We start from the raw sequence: 21,113 nt of genomic DNA, 5'->3' as shown, positions 1-21,113 counted from the left end.
GTTTATAAGAGTGACTAAATGTTTTATATTAGCCCCAAATTTTGAAATATAGTTCTTCTATTTAATGACACAGATGCTGAGTAAGTGCTTATAAACTGAAGTGGGAAAGTAGAGGTTGAAGGTAATGGACCTTAAATATTGATTATTTGAGGTCAGCATCTTTCCTTGGCCAGAAGTAAAGGGTTATTTTCTTGGGCTTAGTACAACTCAGAGTGGTCTGCTTTCTGCATAACTCCTGACTTTCAAACACATAAAACAGCTCTCGCTGCTGGTTGACCATATATTTGGGCTCCTATCTCTGAAGATGTGCTCAGGTTTGGAACCACAAAAGCACTTTTATAGTGATCCTGTTTCTGGGAGAGACCAGCCATATCTTTCACTATTTATCCATATTATTGTAAAAATTTTAAGGTAAGAGACTTAGAGATCACTTTCTGGATTGTCTTTCTTTCCTAAATTAATCTTGGATTTGCAGAATAATCAGTTTCTTCTGAAATCACAAGCAAGTCCATATTGATGCTCTCTGCACATCTAAGAGCTTTAGCAGCTTACAACATATATTCAAATTCCTCATTTTCACAGTTCATTGCTATTCATTCAAACCAAACAGTGATTTAGATATCCGCAACCATTCTTTCATGGCACAATTATGTAACTGCCTTTGGCCCCAAACTTAGTTTGTTCTAACTCCATGCCAGTAATTTTCCTATAATCAAGATGTATACTGTACTGAGATCAAATAATTCCAAACTCCCACGCCTGTGTTGCCCTGGTTCCCTAGCCCAACCCTACTTAACATCTTTTCTTTGCCTCATCCTTCTAGTGATTTTCTTTAAGTCCCAAGTGGGTAGAAGGGCATCTCATGCTGCTCTTACACAGGGTCTCATGCTGCTTCTGCATAAACAAAGAAAGCAGTCTGCTTTTCTTATATGGTCCTTTTTCAGTTCACAACATCACTGCTTTAATTTTCCAAACTAGAAATCGTGCAGAATATGGCAGCATTCTGAACTCAGCTTTTCCCCATGGATACACAAAACCTACAGCTACATATGAATCATTTCCTTCTGAAAAAGATCCAAAAACCAGGTAAGCTTCTTCTCCACAACAAAGGAAAATATTGAAATGGGTAGGACAGGGAGAGACCCTCTCATTAAAAATCCTATCCCCAGTGTAGTGAGACACAATAGGGAAGAATCCCACCAGCCTAGAAGAGCAAAAGGTTGGTAACCCACATGAGGCACCCCAACCCCTGGGATCTGCACTGAGAGAAGACCCCAAAACACCTGGATTAGGAAACTAACAATACTGATGTCCAAGGGACCCAAAGTGTTATAGGAATGTGAGGTTCCCCCTCCAAGGGGCTCATGTGTGATCTCACTTACCCCAAGACTCAGCAATATAAGAGCAGTTTGAAAGGTGTCTAGATAATATGTGAAGGAGGTTCATTTGCTAATCTAAAAGTATCTCCTGGAAGGCAAGAGACAGATAAAGTCTCCCAGAGATGGAGGCACCGACAGACAACAGTTTTATACTCTCCACCTACGCTGGTAGCACAGGAGGGCAAGCTCTCATACAGCACCCTCTAGCCGCCTTGCTCAGACTGATGGAGCAAGTGATTACAGCACTATCCCACTGCCTTCCTGAAGTCCAAGAGCACAGGCAGTTGTAGCACTTCCCCACTCTTTGGCTAGGGCAAGCAAGTACAAATGGTCACACCATTCTCCTGCTTCATAGTTAAAATTGGCAAGTGGGGCAGTTATAACACTTCCTGCTTTTTGACTGAGACTAGTTAGTAAGAGCAGGTTTGGCGTTCTCTTGCTCCCAGCCTAAAGCCTTTGCATGTGCACAGACAAAGCATTCCATGCCTGCATTCTTGGAGCCCCCAGGCATGCACAGTAAAGAAATTTTTCTGCTGCCTTTCTGAAGCTGATTAGTGTGACACATCCTCTGCATTCTCCAGCTATCTAGCTAAAGAGAACAGGCATACATAATCCACAAAGGAGATGCTCCTTGGTCACCTAGCCCTGGTGGCCAAGAGGACTGGCATTCCTGAGCTTCATGGGAATGCAATAATCAGAAAGACAATGCTTGGCAATCCACTACCACCAGGGCACTGCAAAGACAGCAAACTGAAACATAACTTCAGTTTCCTGATGAAATAGTCTTATTTATTTAGTCCAGAGCTTTGGCTTCAGGGACAGACTTCAGATTTCCCAAATATCTAGAGGCTAAAGGATGTACTTCAAGGGAATGTAAGCATAAAGACACCATCCTTGAACAGTGCTTAGATCTTACTACAGCTCGATGAGATCACTCAGAAGAGAGGTCATATACTTGTCTGGAGTGCTGATTTTTGCAATTGTCACCAAAGGGACACCTCCAGATATCCTGATGTGGAAGCCCGCATGGATAATAATTTTGGCCCCAAAGGACTGTATATACTTGCATACGGTAAAAGGTGCTAAGAGACTGGCTTCCAGTCAACTTGCAGCTAGGTGCTAAATGAGATTTCTCCTGTTGGAACACTGACAGGTCTTGACATACCCTCAGCAACAGGGACAAATCAAAAACAAATCAGGCAGCTTATAAAATCAAACACTCAAGAGACAACCAAGAGCTATGGAAAGGCTGAATGAGAAGGTTCATCACCTACACAAGCCTTCCCCTGTAAGACTGAGGAAGATAGCGTTGTTGCCTAATACATAGTTGGGAGCATGAAGAGTCAAGCAAAATGAGGAAACAGAAGTATGTTCCAAACCAAAGAATAAGACAAAACCTCAGAAAAAGACTTTAACAATATGGAGATAAGTAATCCACTTGATAAAGAATCTAAAGTAATAACTATAAAGATGCTCAACAAACTCAGTGAGAACTTCAACAAGATAAATATAAGAAAGTACCAAAGAGAAGTCAGAGCTAAAAAATACAGTAACTGAACTGAAAATACATTAAAGTGGTTCAACAGTAAACTAGATGAAGCAGAACAACAGATCAGTGAATTGGAAGTCAAAACAATGGACATCTAGACAGAACAACAAAAAGAATAATTAAAAACAATGATGATGATTTCAGATACCTCTGAGACAATAACAGGCAGAATAATATTCACATTAAAGGGTCTCAGAGGGAAAAGAGAAAACAAGAAAGGGGCAGAAAAATTATTGAAGACATAATGGCTGAAAACTTCCTTAACCTGGGGAGGAAAGAGACATCCAGGTCTAGAAAGTCCAAAGAATTCCAAGTAAGATGAACCTAAAAAGATCCTTACCAAGGAATGCCAAAATTCAAATATTACAAGTTAAAGAGAGAACTTAAAAGCAGCAAGAGAAAAATAAATTGTTACATACAAGGGAAACCCCATAAGTCTATCAGCAAGATTTGTCAGCAGAAATTTTGTGGACTAGAGGGAGGGACATGACAAATTCAAAGTGCTGAAAGAAAAAAAAAAATCAATAAAAAGTACTACACCCAGAAAGATTATCATCAAAATTGCATGAGAGATAAAGAAATTTCCAGACAGGCAAAAATTAATAGGGTTCATCAGTACTAAAATTTCATTTAAAAAATGTGTCAGGGACTTTAAGCTGAAAAAAAATTGTAATTTATAACAAGAAAACATAAAGTCAAAATCTTCCTGGAAAAGGCAAATATATAGAAAGGTAATAGATTAATCACTTATAAATCTGCTATGAAGGTTAAAAAACAGAAAGCAGTAAAATTAACAAGACTACAAAAATTAGTTAATGGATACATAAAATTTATAGGTGTAATGTTATATCAAAAACAAAACCATTAGGGGACAATTTAAATGTGTTCAAATTTAAGTTGCTATCAACTTAAAATAGACTATTACACACATAGATTGACATATGCAAACCCTACAGTGATCACAAAGCAAAAACTTGTAGTAAATTAACAAAAGAAATGAGAAAGGAATGTAGTTAAAACGCTAAAGAAAGTCATCAAACCACAAGGGAAGAAAGTAAAGAAGCGAAGAACTACAAAAACAGCCAGAAAACAATTAACAAAATACAAAAAGCACATAACTATCAAAAGTTATTTTAAATGTAAATGTACCACAGAAAGCCAATTGAGGGCTGTTGTAGGGGAAGTGGGCAGGGGACGGGCTAAATGGGTGATGGGTATTATGGAAGGCACCTGTGATGAGCACTGGGTGTTATATGTTAAGTTAAAAATCATTAAATTTTACTCCTGAAACCATTATTACACTATGTGTTAACTAATTAGAAACTTAATAAAGTCTCCTTAAAAATTTTTTAAAAATAAATGTAAATATACTAAAATTTCCAATCTAAAGACATAGAGTAGTTGAATAGATTTTTTTAAAAAGACAAATGTATATACTGCTTATAAGTGATTCATTTCAGGTCTAAGGACACACACAAACTGAATATGCCAATATGGAAAAATATATTCCATGCAAATAGAAATGTAAAGAAAGCTGGTGTAGCTTTACTCATGTCAAACAAAACAGACTTTAAAACAAAGATAATAACAAAGGTAAAGAGCAATACATAATGATAAAGGGCTCAATCCAGTAAGAATATATAATATTTATAAATATATATATACATCTAAGGAGCTCCAAAATATACAAAGCAAATACTAAAAGACCTAAAAGGAGAAACTGACAGGAATATAATAATAGGGCACTATAAAACCCCACTTACATCAATTGATGGATCATTCAGACAGAAAATCTATGAGGAAATATCAGCCTTAAATTAAGCTTAATAATAATTAGTTGGACTTAACAGATTTATGCCTATCTGTATATATCTCTATCTATATATCTATATTTACATATATAATATTTCATCCTAAAACAGCATACACATTCTTCTCAAATACACATGAAATATTCTCCAGGATAGATCACATATTAGGTCATGAAACAAGTCTGAATAAATTAAAGAAGACTGAAATCATAACAAGCATCTTTTTTCACACTAAGAGAGAGTGAGAGTGTGAGAGAGAGAGAGACAAACCAAGAAACAGAATCTTAACTATAGAGAACAAATTGGTGGTTACTAGAAGGGAGGTAGGTGGGGGAATAGGGGAAATAGGGGATTAGGCTTTAGGAGAACACTTATCACGTTGGAAAAAAAAAAGAAAATGATAAAAAATAAAAATATCTTGTCATTTGAAACAAAATGGATGGACCTAGAGGGTATAATGCTAAGTAAAGTAGTCAAAGAAAGAAAAATACCATATGATTTCACTCATATGTGGAACGTAAGAAACAAATGAACAAATAAAAGATAAAACTGAGACTCTTAAATACAGAGAACACATACGTATACTATATGTGAATTATACTTAATTAAAAAATATTTTTTATCTTTAAAAAAATTATATGATCAATTCCACCAAGGCAGAAAAAGCATCTGACAATATTCAGCATCTGTTAATGGTATAAACTCTCAACACAGTAGGTATACATGAAATGTACCTCAACATAATAAAGGCTATAAATGACAACCCACAGCCATTATTATACTCAACAGCAAAACAAAACAAAACAAAATCTTTGAAAGCTGTTCCTCTAAGATCAGGAACAAGACAATGATGCCAATTATCCCTAATTTTAGTCAACACAGTAGTCCTGGAACTCCTAAACACAGCAATTAAGCAAGAAAAAGAAAGAAAAGATATCCAAGTGAGAAAGAAGTAAAACTCTATTTGGAGATGATAACCCCAAGATGAAACCCTAAAGACACTACACAAAAACTGTTAGAATAAATGAATTCAGTAAAGCTGTAGGACATGAGATCAATATGCAGAAATCTGTTGTATTTTTATATGCCAATAACAAACTATTGGAAAGACAATTCAAGAAAACAGTCCCATTTATAATAGCATCAGAAAGAATAAAGTACTCAGGTATAAATTTAACTGAGTAGGTGGAAAACCTACACATTGAAAACTATAAAGACACTGATTAAAAAAAAAATGACACAAAAATTGAAAGATATTCTGTGCTCATGGATTGGAAGAATTAATATTATTAAAATGTCCACACTAACCAAAACAATCTACAGATTCAATGCAATCCTTATCAAAATTCCAATAAAATTTTTCACACAACTAGAATAATTTTAACATTTATATGTAACCATAAAAGACCTTGAATGACCAAACTTGGGAAAGAACACAACTGAAGAGATCACACTCCATGATTTCAAACTATACTACAAAGCTATCATACCTAAAACAGTATCATATTGATATAAAAACATATAGACTAGTGGAACAAAACAGAAAACCTAGAAATAAACCCATACTGATATTATCAATCTATGACAAAGGAGGCAAGAATATACAATGGGGAAAAGAGTCTCTTCAATTAATCATACTGTGAACACTAGACAGCAACATGCAAAAGAAACTGGCCCACTTTCTTACATCATACACAAAAAATAACTCATGTATTAAATGCTTGAATATAAGACCTGAAACCATAAAAATCCTAAAAGAAAACATAGGCGTTAGTTCTATCAGTTCCTTGACATTAGTCTTAACAATTATTTTTTTGGATGATACTCCAAAATCAAGCAAAAAATAAACAAATGGGACTACATCACACTAAAAAGCTACTACACAGGAAAGAAATAATCATGAAAACAAAAAGGCAGTCTAATGAATGGGAGAAGATAAAGGCAAATAATTTATTTGAAAGGGGGTTAGTACTCCAAAAGTATAAAAAATTCACACAAAAAACAAAATAGCATCATGAAAAAAATGGGGAGGATCTGAAGAGATTTTTCTAAAATAGACATTCAGATGGTCAACAGGCACATAAAAAGATGTTCAACTAATTATCTGGAAAATGAGAATCAGAACCACAATGAGATAGAACATTACACCCATCAGAATGACTCTAAACAAAAAAGACTAGAAATAATAAGTATTTGCACTGATGTGGAAAAAGGGGAACACTTGTGCACTATTGGTGGGAGTGTATATTTGTATAGCCAGTATGAAAAACAGTATTGAGTTTCCTCAAAGAATTAAAAATAAGATCACCATAAAATTCCACTACTGGATATTTATCCAAAGAAACTGAAAACAGTAATTTGAAAATATGTATGTATCTCTATGCTTATTGCAACATTATTTATAATAGCCACAACATGGAAAAACCTAACTACCCAATAACGGATGAATGAATAAAGAAGGTGTGAGAAATAGACACACACACACACACACACACACACACACACACACACGGGGTACTAATCCATGAAAAGAGAATGAAATCTTGACATTTGTGACAACATGAATTGACCTTGTGAGTATTATGCTAAGAGAAATAAGTCAGATGGGGAAAGAAATACTGTATGATTTCATTTATAAGTTATATAAATAACATTTATATATTCATTTATTTATATATGAATACTCACTCATTTTATATTTATATTTCATTTACTTACATTTATATTTCATCTACATAGGATTTCATTTATATGAATATATATTTTATATATTAAATATATATCTCAAATATATACTTCATATATATTGTTTCATTTAAACTCATCTAAAAAACAAAGCAAGCAAACAAAAAATAAAACTCTGATTCTAGATACAGAAAGAAAATTGGTGGCCGCCACAGTGGAGACAGACTGGGGGTGGGGTTATGGTAAGTGAAGGGATCAAGAAGTACAAACTACAGTTATAAAATAAGTCATGGTAATGTAATGCACAGGATGGGGAGTATAATCAATAATATTATATTAACTTTATCTGGTGACAGATGGTAGCTGGACTTTTTTTTTTTTTTTTAGATTTTATTTATTTGACAGAGAGAGATCACAAGTAGACAGAGAGGCAAGCAGAGAGAGAGGAAGGGAAGCAAGCTCCCCGCTGAGCAGGGAGCCTGATGCGGGACTCGATCCCAGGACCCTGAGATCATGACCTGAGCCGAAGGCAGCGGCTTAACCCACTGAGCCACCCAGGTGCCCGGTAGCTGGACTTCTTATGATCATTTTGTAATGTATACAAATGTCAAATCATTGTGTTATGCAATGACACTAATATAATACGGTGTGTCAATTATACCTCATTGTAAAAAAAAAAAAAAAAAACTTGCTAACAATCACCTTTAAAAATGGCAAAGGGAAGGAGTTAAGATGGTGGAGTACTAGGTGGACCCTAAGCTTGCCTTGTCCCTCGAACATAGCTAGATCAATATCAAACATTGAGCAACCAGGAATATGATCTGAGACTTAAGAAAACAATCTGCACAACTAGAGGGCAGAATGCAGTAGATATGAGGCTTATCTTAAACAAACCAAAGCACACCTAGTTAAAGGCCCAAACACTTCCCACTACAAGCAAGGAGGAACTCTGTAGAGGATGGACCAGTGGGAAAGAGCACCCAAAATGCAACAGCACAGTGCACTCAGCATACACCAGAAACACCTCCTGAAGTGCCAGACCCTGGACAGTGCATGACCTCTTTTTAATACAGTATTACTCTGAGGCACAGGAAACGTAACAAGCTTTCATAACACATGAAAGATAAAAACTTAGCCAAAATGATGAGATGGAGGAATTTTCCCCAAAAGAACAGTCAGGAAGATATCACAGCCAGGGACTTGCTCAAAGCAGATATAAGCAATATAACTAAATAAGAGTTTAGTTTAACCATTATAAGACTACTAGCTGGACTTGGGGGGGGGGGGAAGCATAAAAGACAGCAGAAAAACTCATCCTACCGAGATTAAAGACCTAAAAACTACTCAGGCTGGAATAAAAAATTCTATAACTGACACGCAAAACAGACTGCATATAATTGGTCTGTGAGGATTGAAGAGGCAGAGGGGAGGATAGGTGATATAGAAGACAAAATTGTGGAAAACAATGAAGCTGAAAAGAAGAGGGGAAGAAAACTATTAGAACAGGAAGGTAGATTTAAGAAACTCAGTGATTTCATAGCCAAACTATGGAAAGAACCTAGACGTCCATCAACAGATGAATGGATAAAGAAGATGTGGTATGTATATACAATGGAATAAAATGCAGTCATCAAAAGAAATGAAATCTTGCCATTTGCAACAACATGGATGGAAATAAAGGTTATTATGCTTAGCAAAATAAGTCAATCAGAGCAAAACAATTATCATATGAGCTCCCTGATATGAGGAAGTTGAGAGGCAAAGTAGGGGGTTTGGGGGGTAGGGAAGGAATAAATGAAACAAGGTGGGATTGGGAGGGAGACAAACCATAAGAGACTCTTAATCTCACAAAACAAACTGAGGGTTGTTGGGGAGAGAGGGGTAGGGAGAGGGTGGTTGGGTTATGGACATTGGGGAAGGTAAGTGCTATGGTGAGTGCTGTAAAGTGTATAAACCGGGCAATTCACAAACCTGTAACCCTGGAGCTAATAACACATTATATGTTAATAAAAAATATAATAAAAAAACCTCAGTGATTTCGTAGGAGTCCCAGAAGAGGTAGAGTGAGGGAAGTGGGTAGATGGTTCAGTTGAACAAATTATAGCTGAGAACTTCCCTAATCTGGGGAAGGAAACAGAAATTCAGTTCCGAGAGGCACAGAGAACTCCTCTCAAAATCAACAAAAACAGGACAAGACCACAACATATTATAGTGAAACTTGAAAAATACAAAGATAAAGAGAGAACCCTGAAAGCAGCTCAGGAGAAAAAGTCCTTAACCTACAAGGGTGGAGACATAAGGCTTGCAGAAGATGTGTCCACAGAGACCTGGCATGTCAGAAGGGTCTGGCATGATATATTCAAGGTGATAAATGGGGAAAATATAGAGCTAAGAACACTATCCTGCAAGGCTGTCATTCAGAATACAAGGAGAAATAAAGAGATTCCGAGACAAACAAAAACTAAAGGAGTTCATGAACACTAAACCAGCCTTGGAAGAATTAAAGGGGACTCTCTGAGTGGGAAAGAAAGACCAAAAGTAACAAAGACTAGAAAGGAACAGGAACAATCTAGAGGAACAGTGACTTTACAAGTAAAAATGGCACTAATAATATCTTTCAATAATCACTGAGTGTAAATGGACTACATACTCCAATCAAGAGACATAAGGTATCAGAATGGATTAAAAAACAAACAAACCAAGATCCACTGATTTGTTGCCTACAAAAGACTCATTTTAGACCCCAAGACACAACCAGATTGAAAATGAGGGGGTAGAGAACCACTGGTCATGCTAATGGACATCAAAACAAAGCTGGCATAGCCATCCTTATATCAGACAAACTGGATTTTTTAAAAAGATTTTATTTATTTGACAGAGAGAGATTACAAGTAGGCAGAGAGAGAGGAAGGGAAGCAGGCTCCCCGCTGAGCAGAGAGCCCAATGTGGAGGTCGATCCCAGGACCCTAGGATCATGACCTGAGCCGAAGGCAGAGGCTTCAAACCACTAAACGACCCAGGTGCCCCAACAAACTGGATTTTAAACCAATGACTGTAACGAGAGATGAAGAAGGGCACTATATCATAATAAAGAGGTCTATCCAACAAGATTTAACAATTATGAATATTTATGCCCCTAAACTGGGAGCAGCCAAATATATAAACCAATTAATAATAAACTTAAAGTCATTGATAATAATACAAGAATAGCAGGGGACTTTAATACCCCACTCACAGCAATGGACAGATCATCTAACAGAAGATCATCAAGGAAAGAAGGGCTTTGAATGGCACACTGGACCTGATGGACTTAACAGATATATTCAGAGCATTTCATCCTAAAGGAGAAAAATACACATTCTTTTCAGGTAGACATACTCCAGAATAGATCACATACTGGGTCACAAATCAGGTCTCAACTGGTATAAAAACACTGAGATCATACCATGCATATTTTCAGACCACAATGCTATGAAACTTGAAGTCAACTATAAGAAAATATTTGGAAGAACCACAAATACATGAAGGTTAAAGAACATCCTACTAAATAATGAATGGGTCAATCAGGAAATTAAAGAAGAATTTTTAAAAAATACATGGAGGCCGCATAATATTCCATTGTGTATACATCTTCTATGCAGCCATCAAAAGAAATGAACTCTTGCCATTTGCGAACATGGATGGAACTAGAGCATATCATGCTTAATGAAATAAGTCAAGCGGAGAAAGACAACTATCATATGATCTCCCTGATATGAGGAAGTGGTGATGCAACATGGGGGCTTAAGTGGGTAAGAGAAGAATAAATGAAACAAGATGGGATTGGGAGGGAGACAAACCATAAGTGACTCTTAATCTCACAAAACAGAGGGTTTCTGGGGGGAGGAGGGTTGGGAGAAGGGGGGTGGGGTTATGGACATTGGGGAGGGTATGTGCTTTGGTGAGTGCTGTGAAGTGTGTAAACCTGGTGATTCACACACCTGAACCCATGGGGATAAAAATATATGTTTATAAAAAATAAACAATTTTTAAAAAAATACATGGAGGCCAATGAAAATGAGAACAAGACAGTTCAGAACCTTTGGGATGTAACAAAGGTGGCCCTAAGAGGGAAATATATAGCAAAAGAGGCCTTCCTTAAAAAGGAAGAAAAGTCTCAAATACACAATCTAACCTTACAACTAAAGGAGCTGGAAAAATAACAGCAAATAAAGACTAAATCCAGCAGGAGAAGGGAAAGAATATAGATTAGAGCAGAAATCAATGATAGCATGGAGGACATGGGGAGATGGAGAGGAGAAGGGAGTTGGGGGAAATTGGAAGGGGAGGTGAAGCATGAGAGACTATGGACTCTGAAAAACAATATGAGGGTTTTGAAGGGGCAGGGGGTGGGAGGTACCAGGTGGTGGGTATTATAGAGGGCATGGGTTGCATGGAGAACTGGGTGTGGTGCAAAAATAATGAATACTGTTATGCTGAAAATAAAAAATAAATTAAAAAAAGAAATCAATGATATAGAAATTTAAAAAAAAAACAGATGAACGGCACTGGGAGCTTTGAAATTGTTAATAAAACTGATAAATCCCTATACAGACATCAAAAGAGGAAGGACCCAAATAAATAAAATCATGAGTGAAAGAAGAGAGATCACAACCAACACCGAAGAAATACAATTATAAGAGAATATGATGAACAACATATGCTAGCAAATTAAGCAATCTGGAAGAAATGGATAAATTTCTAGAAACATAAACTACCAAAACTGACAGCAAGAAAGAGAAATCTGAACAGACCCAACAAACAAGAGTACAGGGCCAGATGGCTTCCCAGGGGGAATTCTACAAAATATTTAAAGAATTAGTATCTAGTCTTCTAAAACTGGTTGAAAAAAAAAATAGAAATGGAAAGAAAAGATCCAAACTCATTATATGAGGTTGGCATTACCTTGATCACAAAACCAAACACCCCAGACCCACATCCCTGAAGAACATGAATGCAAAAATTCTCACCAAGATAGTACCTTATAGGATCCAAAGGTATATTAAAAGGATTATTCACCAGGACCAAGTGGGATTTATTCCTGGGCTGTAGTGTGGTTCAACATCCACAAATCAATCAACATAATACATTTATAAAAGAAAGGACAAGAACCACACAATCTTCTTAATATACACAGGAAAAGCATTTGACAAAATACAGCATCATTTCTTGATTTAAAAAAAAAAATCTCTGCTGTGTAAACATAGAAGGAACATACCTCAATATCATAAAGGCCATATATGAAAGACCCAAAGCAAATATTACCCTCAATGGGGAAAAACTGAGAGCATTTCTCCCAAGATCAGGAATATGACAGAGATGTTACCACTTCCATTCAATATATCACTGCAAGTCCTAGCTTCAGCAATCAGACAACAAAAAGAAATAAAAGGAATCCAAATTGGCAAAAAAGAAATGAAACTCTCACTTTTCACAGTCAACATGACACTTTATGTCAAAACCCAAAAGACTCACATGACACTTTATGTCAAAAACCCAAAAGACTCACCAAAAAATTGCTAAAATTGATACAGGAATTTAGCAAAATGACAGGATATAAAATCAATGCACAGGTGTCAGCTGCATCTCTGTACACTAACAATGAAGCAGAAGAAAGAGAAATTAAGGAATTGATCCAATTTACAATTGTATCAAAAACCATATGATACATAGGAATAAACCTAACCAAAGATAGAAAATATATGTACTCTGGAAACCAAATAACACTTATGAGAGAAACTGAGGAAGACACAAAGAAATGGAAAACATTCCATGATCATAGGCTGGAAGAATATTGTTAAGATGTCTATGCTACTCAAAACAATCTACACATTTAATGCAACCTCTATCAAAATACCATTAGCCCTTTTCACAAAGCTGGAACAAACAATCCTAAAGCCTGCATGAAATCAGAATAGACCCCAAATACCCAAAAGAATGTTGAAAAAGAAAACTGAAGCAGAAGGCATGACAATTCTGGATTAAAAGCAGTATTATAAAGCTATAATCATCAAGACAGTATGGTACTGGTACAAAACCAGACACACCAATCAATAGAACAGAATAGAGAACCTAAAAAAGGACCCTCAATTCTATGGTCAACTAAACTTCAACAGAGCAGGAAATGATATTCAGTGGAAAAAGACAGCCTCTTTGACAAATGGTGTTGGAAAAATTGGACAGCCACATAGAGAAGAATGAAATTGGTCCACTTTCTCACACCACGCACAAGAATAAACTCAATATGGATGAAAGACCTAAATGGGAGACAAGGAATCCAACCAAATCCTAGAGGAGAATGCAGACAGAAACCTCTTTAACTTCACCACAACTTCCTGCAATACCTGTTTTTAAAGGCAAGGGAAACAAAGGCAAAATTGAACTATTGGGACTTCATTGGGTTACATATCTTTTGCACAGCAAAGGAAACATTCAACAAAACTAAAAGGCAACCTATGGAATGGGAGAAGATATTTGCAAATGACTTATCAGATCAAGGGCTAGTATCCAAAATCGTTAAAGAACAGATCAACCCCAACACCCCCCTCCAAAAAAACCAAAAAATCCAGTCAAGAAATGGGCAGAAGACATGAACAGACACTTCTCCAAAGTAGTCATACAAATGACCCACAGACACATGAAAACATGCTCAACATCACTTAGCATCAGGGAAATACAAATCAAAACCACGATAAGCAACCCCCTCACACCAGTCAGAATGGCTAAAATTAACAAGTCAGGAAATAATACATGTTGTTGAGGATTCAGAGGAAATGGAGCCATCTTATACTGTTGGTGGGCATACAAACTGTACAGCCACTCTGGAAAACAGTATGAAGTTTCCTCAGAAAGTTGAAAATAGAGCTACCCTCCAACCCAACCCAGCAATTGCCGTACTGGGTATTTACTTCAAAAATACAAATGCAGTGATCTGAAGGGGCATCTGGACCCCAATGTTTACAACAGTAATGTCTGCAATAGCCAAACTATGGAAAGAACCTAACTGTCCCATGCCCACACACAGGAATATTACTGAGTCATCAAAAAGAATGAAATTTTGCCATTTGCGGTGATTGTGGATGGAACTAGAAGGCATTATGCTAAGTGAAATAAGCCAGAGAAAGATAAATATCATAATTTCACTCATATGTGGAATTTAAGAAACAAAACAGATGGACAGAGGGAAAGGGAAGGAAAAATAAGATGAAAACAGAGGGGAAGGCAAACCATAAGAAACTTCTAACTCTAGGAAACAAACTGAGAGTTGCTGGAGGGTAGATGGGTGGGTGGAATGTGGTAACTGGGTGATGGGCATTAAGGAGGGCACCTGATGTAATGAGCACTGGCTGTTATATGCAGCTGATGAATCACTAAATTCTACTACAAAATTAATAATATACACTATATGTTAACTAAGAATTTAAAAAATCAAAAATGACAAATAAAAAGGTGAGACAGAGAAGGAAGCGTTATTTTAGTCCAGCTCACCTTTCTAATACATTTCTTCTTTTTAAAGATTCTATTTATTTGTCAGAGAACAAGTGAGCAAACAAACAGGAGGAACAGCAGGCAGAGGTAGAAGCAGGCTCCCTGCAGAACAAGAAGCCCAATGCAGGACTTGATCCCAGGACCCTGGGATCATGACCCGAGCGGAAGGAGACGCTTAACTGACTGAACTACGCAGGCATCCCTCTCATATATTCTTTAGCTTCCAGTCTCATTGTCCGAGATTACTTTAGGCTATAATCATTTGCACTATTTCAATAATCTTTATGCCCATCTTTTGGCATGTACTTTCCGTTCTTTCCAGCCCAGCCTCCAAGGGGCTGCCAGAGCGATCTTTCTCAACTTAATTCAGACCTACCTTGCTTGGCAAAACAACTTTCTATTCTTGCTACCAGTAAATAAGCACTATCTCTGTGAAGCATTTGGGGGTTAATTTCATGCTAATTTAGATAAAATATGATCCCCCATCTATCAATTCCCAGAATATTTTACAAAGTCAAACTATGCCTGAAATATTTGCTAGCAGAATGCTATTTAATCTTGAGAGTTAACTATGCCTTTTTTTTTTTTTTTTTTTTTTTGCCTCTTGCTCAGAACTTTAGGGTCCTCAATCCTGTTTACAACAGGTTATATTTCTGTTCTTTTTGCTGATAGTTCTGTATATGAGGACAATTTAATTTGTATCTTAGCTATAATCTAGAAATGCACTGGGCATTTGCAAGAGAGACCCAGGGTTTTTGAAGCTTACTTTCTGAGCCCTTCCACGTATGTAGGATTAGTTTTACACTTACTGAAAAAAATACTTGCATGATATATTTACCAGCCTATAAAAGGGAGAAAAATTAATTCTATATAGTTCTGAAGGTGCAATGCTTTTGAAAATAAAGAACATACATCAGACACAGAATGCAGGACATTGGATTACATGGTTACAACCACAGATGAAAACTTTAAAACTTCCCAATAATGCAACTGGACCCAAAGACCAAAAGTACTGAAAAACATTTATAAAGCCCTATAGAATATAAGACACTGATCACTAGGTATCATGCAGAGAAACTGATTAAAAATTTAAGATTTGGTCTCTGCTCAAAAATTAACTAGTGGCATAAATACTATGAAAGAAATGCAAAGGGCCATGAGGGCTTTAGCATTCAGCTGTGTGACATTCAAAGTCTGTGTTAAAATACAGATAATATCTGATATGGGTATTGAAAGATGGACAAGAATTTACTGGATGAAAGAGAAGGCATTCTGCATGGATCAAATGGTATGAATAACTGTAAAAATACCTAAAGCTTTTGAGTGTGTATAGGCTAGTTGAACCAGAACATAAGCTCCAATATAAAAGTACTATGAAGAGATTTCTCTAACCTACCCTTCCACTGTTATACAAGACACTGAACACAAGTGTAAGTAGTTTCCCATTGCCTACAGAAGTATAATTACTAGAGTCTTTGAAAAAAGTGGTGATAATCATAACTGCTCTTTAGAGACATTAATTTAAGCCATAATGGAAAAGTTCCATAGGGGAGCATAAAAAAGTAGAGAATAAGCAGGCTTTAGACCAGTAATAAGGGCTTATGGTGATTTCTGACAGTCTCTGAAATCGTTCTTCTCAACTTCCCAATTTAAAAAAAAAAAAGAAAGAAAGAAAGAAATCTATTGTTGGGCCTCTGCCTTTGGCTTGGGTTGTGTTCTCAAGGTCCCAGGATCAAGTCCCACATCCGGCTCTCTGTTCAGCGGGAAGCCTGCTTCCCCTTCTCTCTCTGCCTTCCTCTCGGCCTACTTGTGATCTCTGTCAAATAAATAAATAAAATCCTTAAAAAAAAAAAAACCTATCTGTGAAGGCACAAAGTCTACTTGGAGAGAGGGAGTCTGCCACTATGGAATGCTTAACCCCTCCCCTCTGCTTACTGCTAAGTAATCTTGCTATATAACGCTTTTATAATCTAGGGGCAGCCAACCCCTGGCCTCAAAAATCATTACCTCCAAGTAGTGATTCCCCCTTGAACTCCAATGGTACCTCTTCCTACAAATATTTAAGAACTGCACCTTTAAGAAAATAATAGAAAATAAAAGCTTTTAACCCAATTATAAAATGATTATCCCAGCATCTGCCACCAGCTGGGTTCTTTCCTCTCTTGCCACAGTATTCTCCTAGAAGTAACATTTCTCTGAATATAAAATGTTCTAGAACCACACAGTGACTGTAGAAGACACTTCCAGCATTACTGAAGTAAAGACAAATATCCTGAAACACTAATAACTCAGCAGGGAGCTAGGCAAGACTGCTTCCTTTCCAGGTGCAGTTTTGACAGGGATTTGAGTAGGAGTGAGTACGATCCACACAATATATTTAAACACATCTTTAGTCAAGAAATGTCTCATATTGGCTTTCTTCTAACCAGTAAAAGTATATTGTAAAAAAAAGATACACCATTATAAACTCAAGAGAAGCAAACTTTCCAAAAAAAAAAAAAAATACTTACTATGAAACTTAGAAAATTACTTTAGGAAAAACGGCTTTTCATCCTCCGTAAAATGCATGAAAATGTGGTCCCTATGGAATGGAAACAAAAAGTTGTAAGAAATTCAATAGGTGAGATGGAAAAAAAGAATGAAGGAAAAGACCTAAAAATGTACAATAATTTGAATCTGCTTTGAAAGAACCAAATAGCATTCAAACCACAGACGATAGAATCAGTGATATAGCATAACACACTTGACAAGTTCTCCTTAAATGTGAGGAAATGAGTCAAAGTAAATGTCAAGATGAGGTGAAAGAGTGGCTATCCATTTTTTGTTCTCTATTTTTATAATTACAGATTTTCATGAATAATAAGGCAACAATAAGAACAGCCACCAAATAAGTGAATAAGACTTTCCTGAGATGAAAACCTTCATATGGTATTAAATTCTAAGTGAAATTCTTTCAATTCTAAGTGAAATGAAAAGACCAACGCTTAAATACATGTTATCAAGATTTTAAAATTACAACTGTAGTAAAAACGTATTTTTAAATACTGATCATATCTATTTCTTACCAGTATAATTCACCATAAATTGGAGGATATTTCTGTGATGGGTAGTGTGATTGTTATTAATTTGATTTGCTTGAGAAATAGCCTTAACAGGTCTATCTCAAAAAGTCACACATATGGGATAAGCTCCAGATCAAGACAGTTGAGCAAAGAATTAATCCTGAGAATCTCATTCAGAGAGCAGCCCGGAAATAATAGAAAACATGTAAAAGAAGTGGGAACATAATAGAAGCCCCAACACGTCTAACAGAAGTTCCAGGAAATGAAAATTAAAATAATATTCAGAAACAATTTTATGCACTTTCAGTCTGAAGATGCGGGTTCCCCTCCCTCAGTTCCAGATAAATTTTAACATCTAAGTAAAATAAAAATAAATCCTCATCTTGCAAAATTATAGACTTCACTTTATTTCAATGTAGATTATCTGTCATTTTATACATATTCTGTTTTACTTCTCTCATAGACTGACAGAACGCAAGCTGTCCACGTAAATTACAGGATAAAATAGACTAAAATTCTCAAAATTCTGAGAGAATTATAAAATGTACAGATTTTTTTAACCCAGTTAGATTACTACTCAAGAGTAAGGGATCAATAGGCATTTCCAGATGCAAAAGGACAAAGTGTTTTCAACAGGGATCTGTGAATTTTACCATTGTAAATTCTATTGTTTAATTATTGCTATAGCAAAAGGAGTAGACTGGAATGCAAAACAAATGGTGAACAGAAAACGAATATTGATAAAAAAAAGAAAACAAATATTTCTAACTCTAACTAATGACAAATATTATTTGAAAGGCAGAATTAAGTTTAAAAACATTAACAGAAAAGACAGAAGAGAGGATTTCCGTATCTTTGGTCTTCTCACAAGCAGAAAACACTTAGCACATTAATTATGTATGGTATAATTATAAATTTTATTACTAAATATAACTTTAGAATGTCTGTTTAAAATTTAAAATGATGAGGGGGAGAAACAGTTTTATCAAATCAAGAGAAAGCAAGGAAGAAAAATATAATAGATAAGACAACAAAACCTATTCGAAATGCTTATATGTACCAGTAATCATAACAAAAATGGATTAAACTCACCGATTAAGACTGTCAAATGAAAAGCAAGCAAACAAAATCCAATTATGTCTCAAATAAGATATGTCTAAAATGGCCTCCCAAAAATCTAGTCTTTTAAAGTTATTTTATTTTCTACCTAAAATACGACCCTTTGAAGATATTATCTGATAAAATTACATTTTAAAAATCTCCCATTATCTATCATATTATCTAAACATAAGATGAGACATGTGTGTTAAATCTTTATGATTATTCCTCTGGATAAAAGGAGTTTCAGAAAAGAGATAAGCCAAGTAGGAGGAAGTTATCAAAAACAAAAGAAAAGATTTTTCCACTGAAGACCTTGATGGGAAGGTGATCCACACTGAAATACCATATGAGGATAAACACAAGACTCTACAAACTGCCAGGGGGTTGGGGGGAGCCCAGGTCATTTACTACAAAGTGAACTTTAGAACTGTTACTTGTCAGCACAACTTCGAAAAATATTAGGATACTAACTCCTACTTTGATTTGAGGAATATTTTTGAATCAGATGCAACTGTCCAGGAGAATCTCAGGATGATAAAAAATGAAGATTTTGTGGAATGTGGAAAATCAAGGAGACTTTAGTAGACCATTGCACCTTGCAGTCACATTATACCATGAATTACTCAGCCTAACCTGAATATGTGCTGAGACCACCTCTCACTCTCTATGCAGGACCACTCCACCTTTATGTGTGAGAATTCTGGGCCTGGAGGGGAATGACTGTGGACGATTATGAACATTTTGAGGAATGTGTGGAGTATATCTCAGAACTGCTTCCCCACAAGAAATGAAAAGCATTTATCGATTGATTTCTATACCTCATTTGGCTAAAGATTGCTTCTTAAGTCATTAACACCCCCACACTTCACCCAGAAGTGGTATGTGAATGTCCAGTGGGATCTCACAGGGTCCCCACATGGTATCAGAAGATCCAGGTAGGACACCAGGAGACTCACATATCAAGATTAGGGAGAGATAATGTTGGTTCAAAGCGGACCAGAATCCATGTGAAATTACTGATAACAGACATTGCTGGAATCAGGTGAAGCAGAGATGATGTGAGATTTTACACATGAGGAGTCTGATAGGGGAAAACATTCCTTAACTCTGTGTCAACAATATTTATGTAATCATCATGTAAAGTCTGTTAGACTTACACAAAGGAGTAAAGAAACTGTAATGACTTAGCTTTCTACTAAGCCCTGAGGTGGTGCTATATTCCTTGTGGTTCTCTACCACACATTTGTAAAAAGGTCCTTTGTAAACAAACCCTCCTCAAATTACCCTACTTTGAGCGTGTCATCCAATTTTGTTGGGATCCTGCCTAAACAAGAAAGTATTGTTCAGATAAAACAAATGGAGAATATCCTTCACACATGCATTGAGCTACAGTGATCCCTATGAATAGAGTATTGGGTGGGTCTGATTCAAGTGCAACTTTTCTCATGTAGCAATGCTCTGTTGTACTCAAAACTGGTGTTCTGACAATACTGATTCCAACACACTTTTCCCCCCACTTTGTTATTATTGAAAAGATTTCTTCTTGATAACACAGCTCACAAAATGAGTTTTTAGTGATAAATGAGTTAAAAAGCAGTACCTGGCATTTCTTCCTCATGTGCTACATATATGCTAGAATTGGTTTTGTCCAACTATAAAAGCAAATTATCTGCTAGTGCATACGTGACAGTAATTGCTTTTCCATATTGTATGCCATTGATAAAAGGCAATGCCCAAAATGTCTTTTTTATAAAGAAATTGTGCCTATAGCTTTTCCTTCCTGTATGAGCTATATTTCTCAATTTTATGGGCGATTTTATAAGTTTCTTAGCAAGAGTGGGTATTGTATTTGTATTTTCCCTAAGTATTATAACTTTGAATGATGCTTCTGATGTTTTGGTCTCTCTTCTTTTGACAATCTATTGTGTACCTGAAAGTGTTATTTTATGCTTTTCCTAAAAAAGAAAAAAATGTTCTGGCACAGTGGTCATTGTGTTTT

This window comes from Mustela nigripes, chromosome 13 (genome assembly GCF_022355385.1).
Source record: "Mustela nigripes isolate SB6536 chromosome 13, MUSNIG.SB6536, whole genome shotgun sequence".
Classification (NCBI taxonomy): domain Eukaryota; kingdom Metazoa; phylum Chordata; class Mammalia; order Carnivora; family Mustelidae; genus Mustela; species Mustela nigripes.
Note: the sequence above shows the minus strand (reverse complement) of the source record.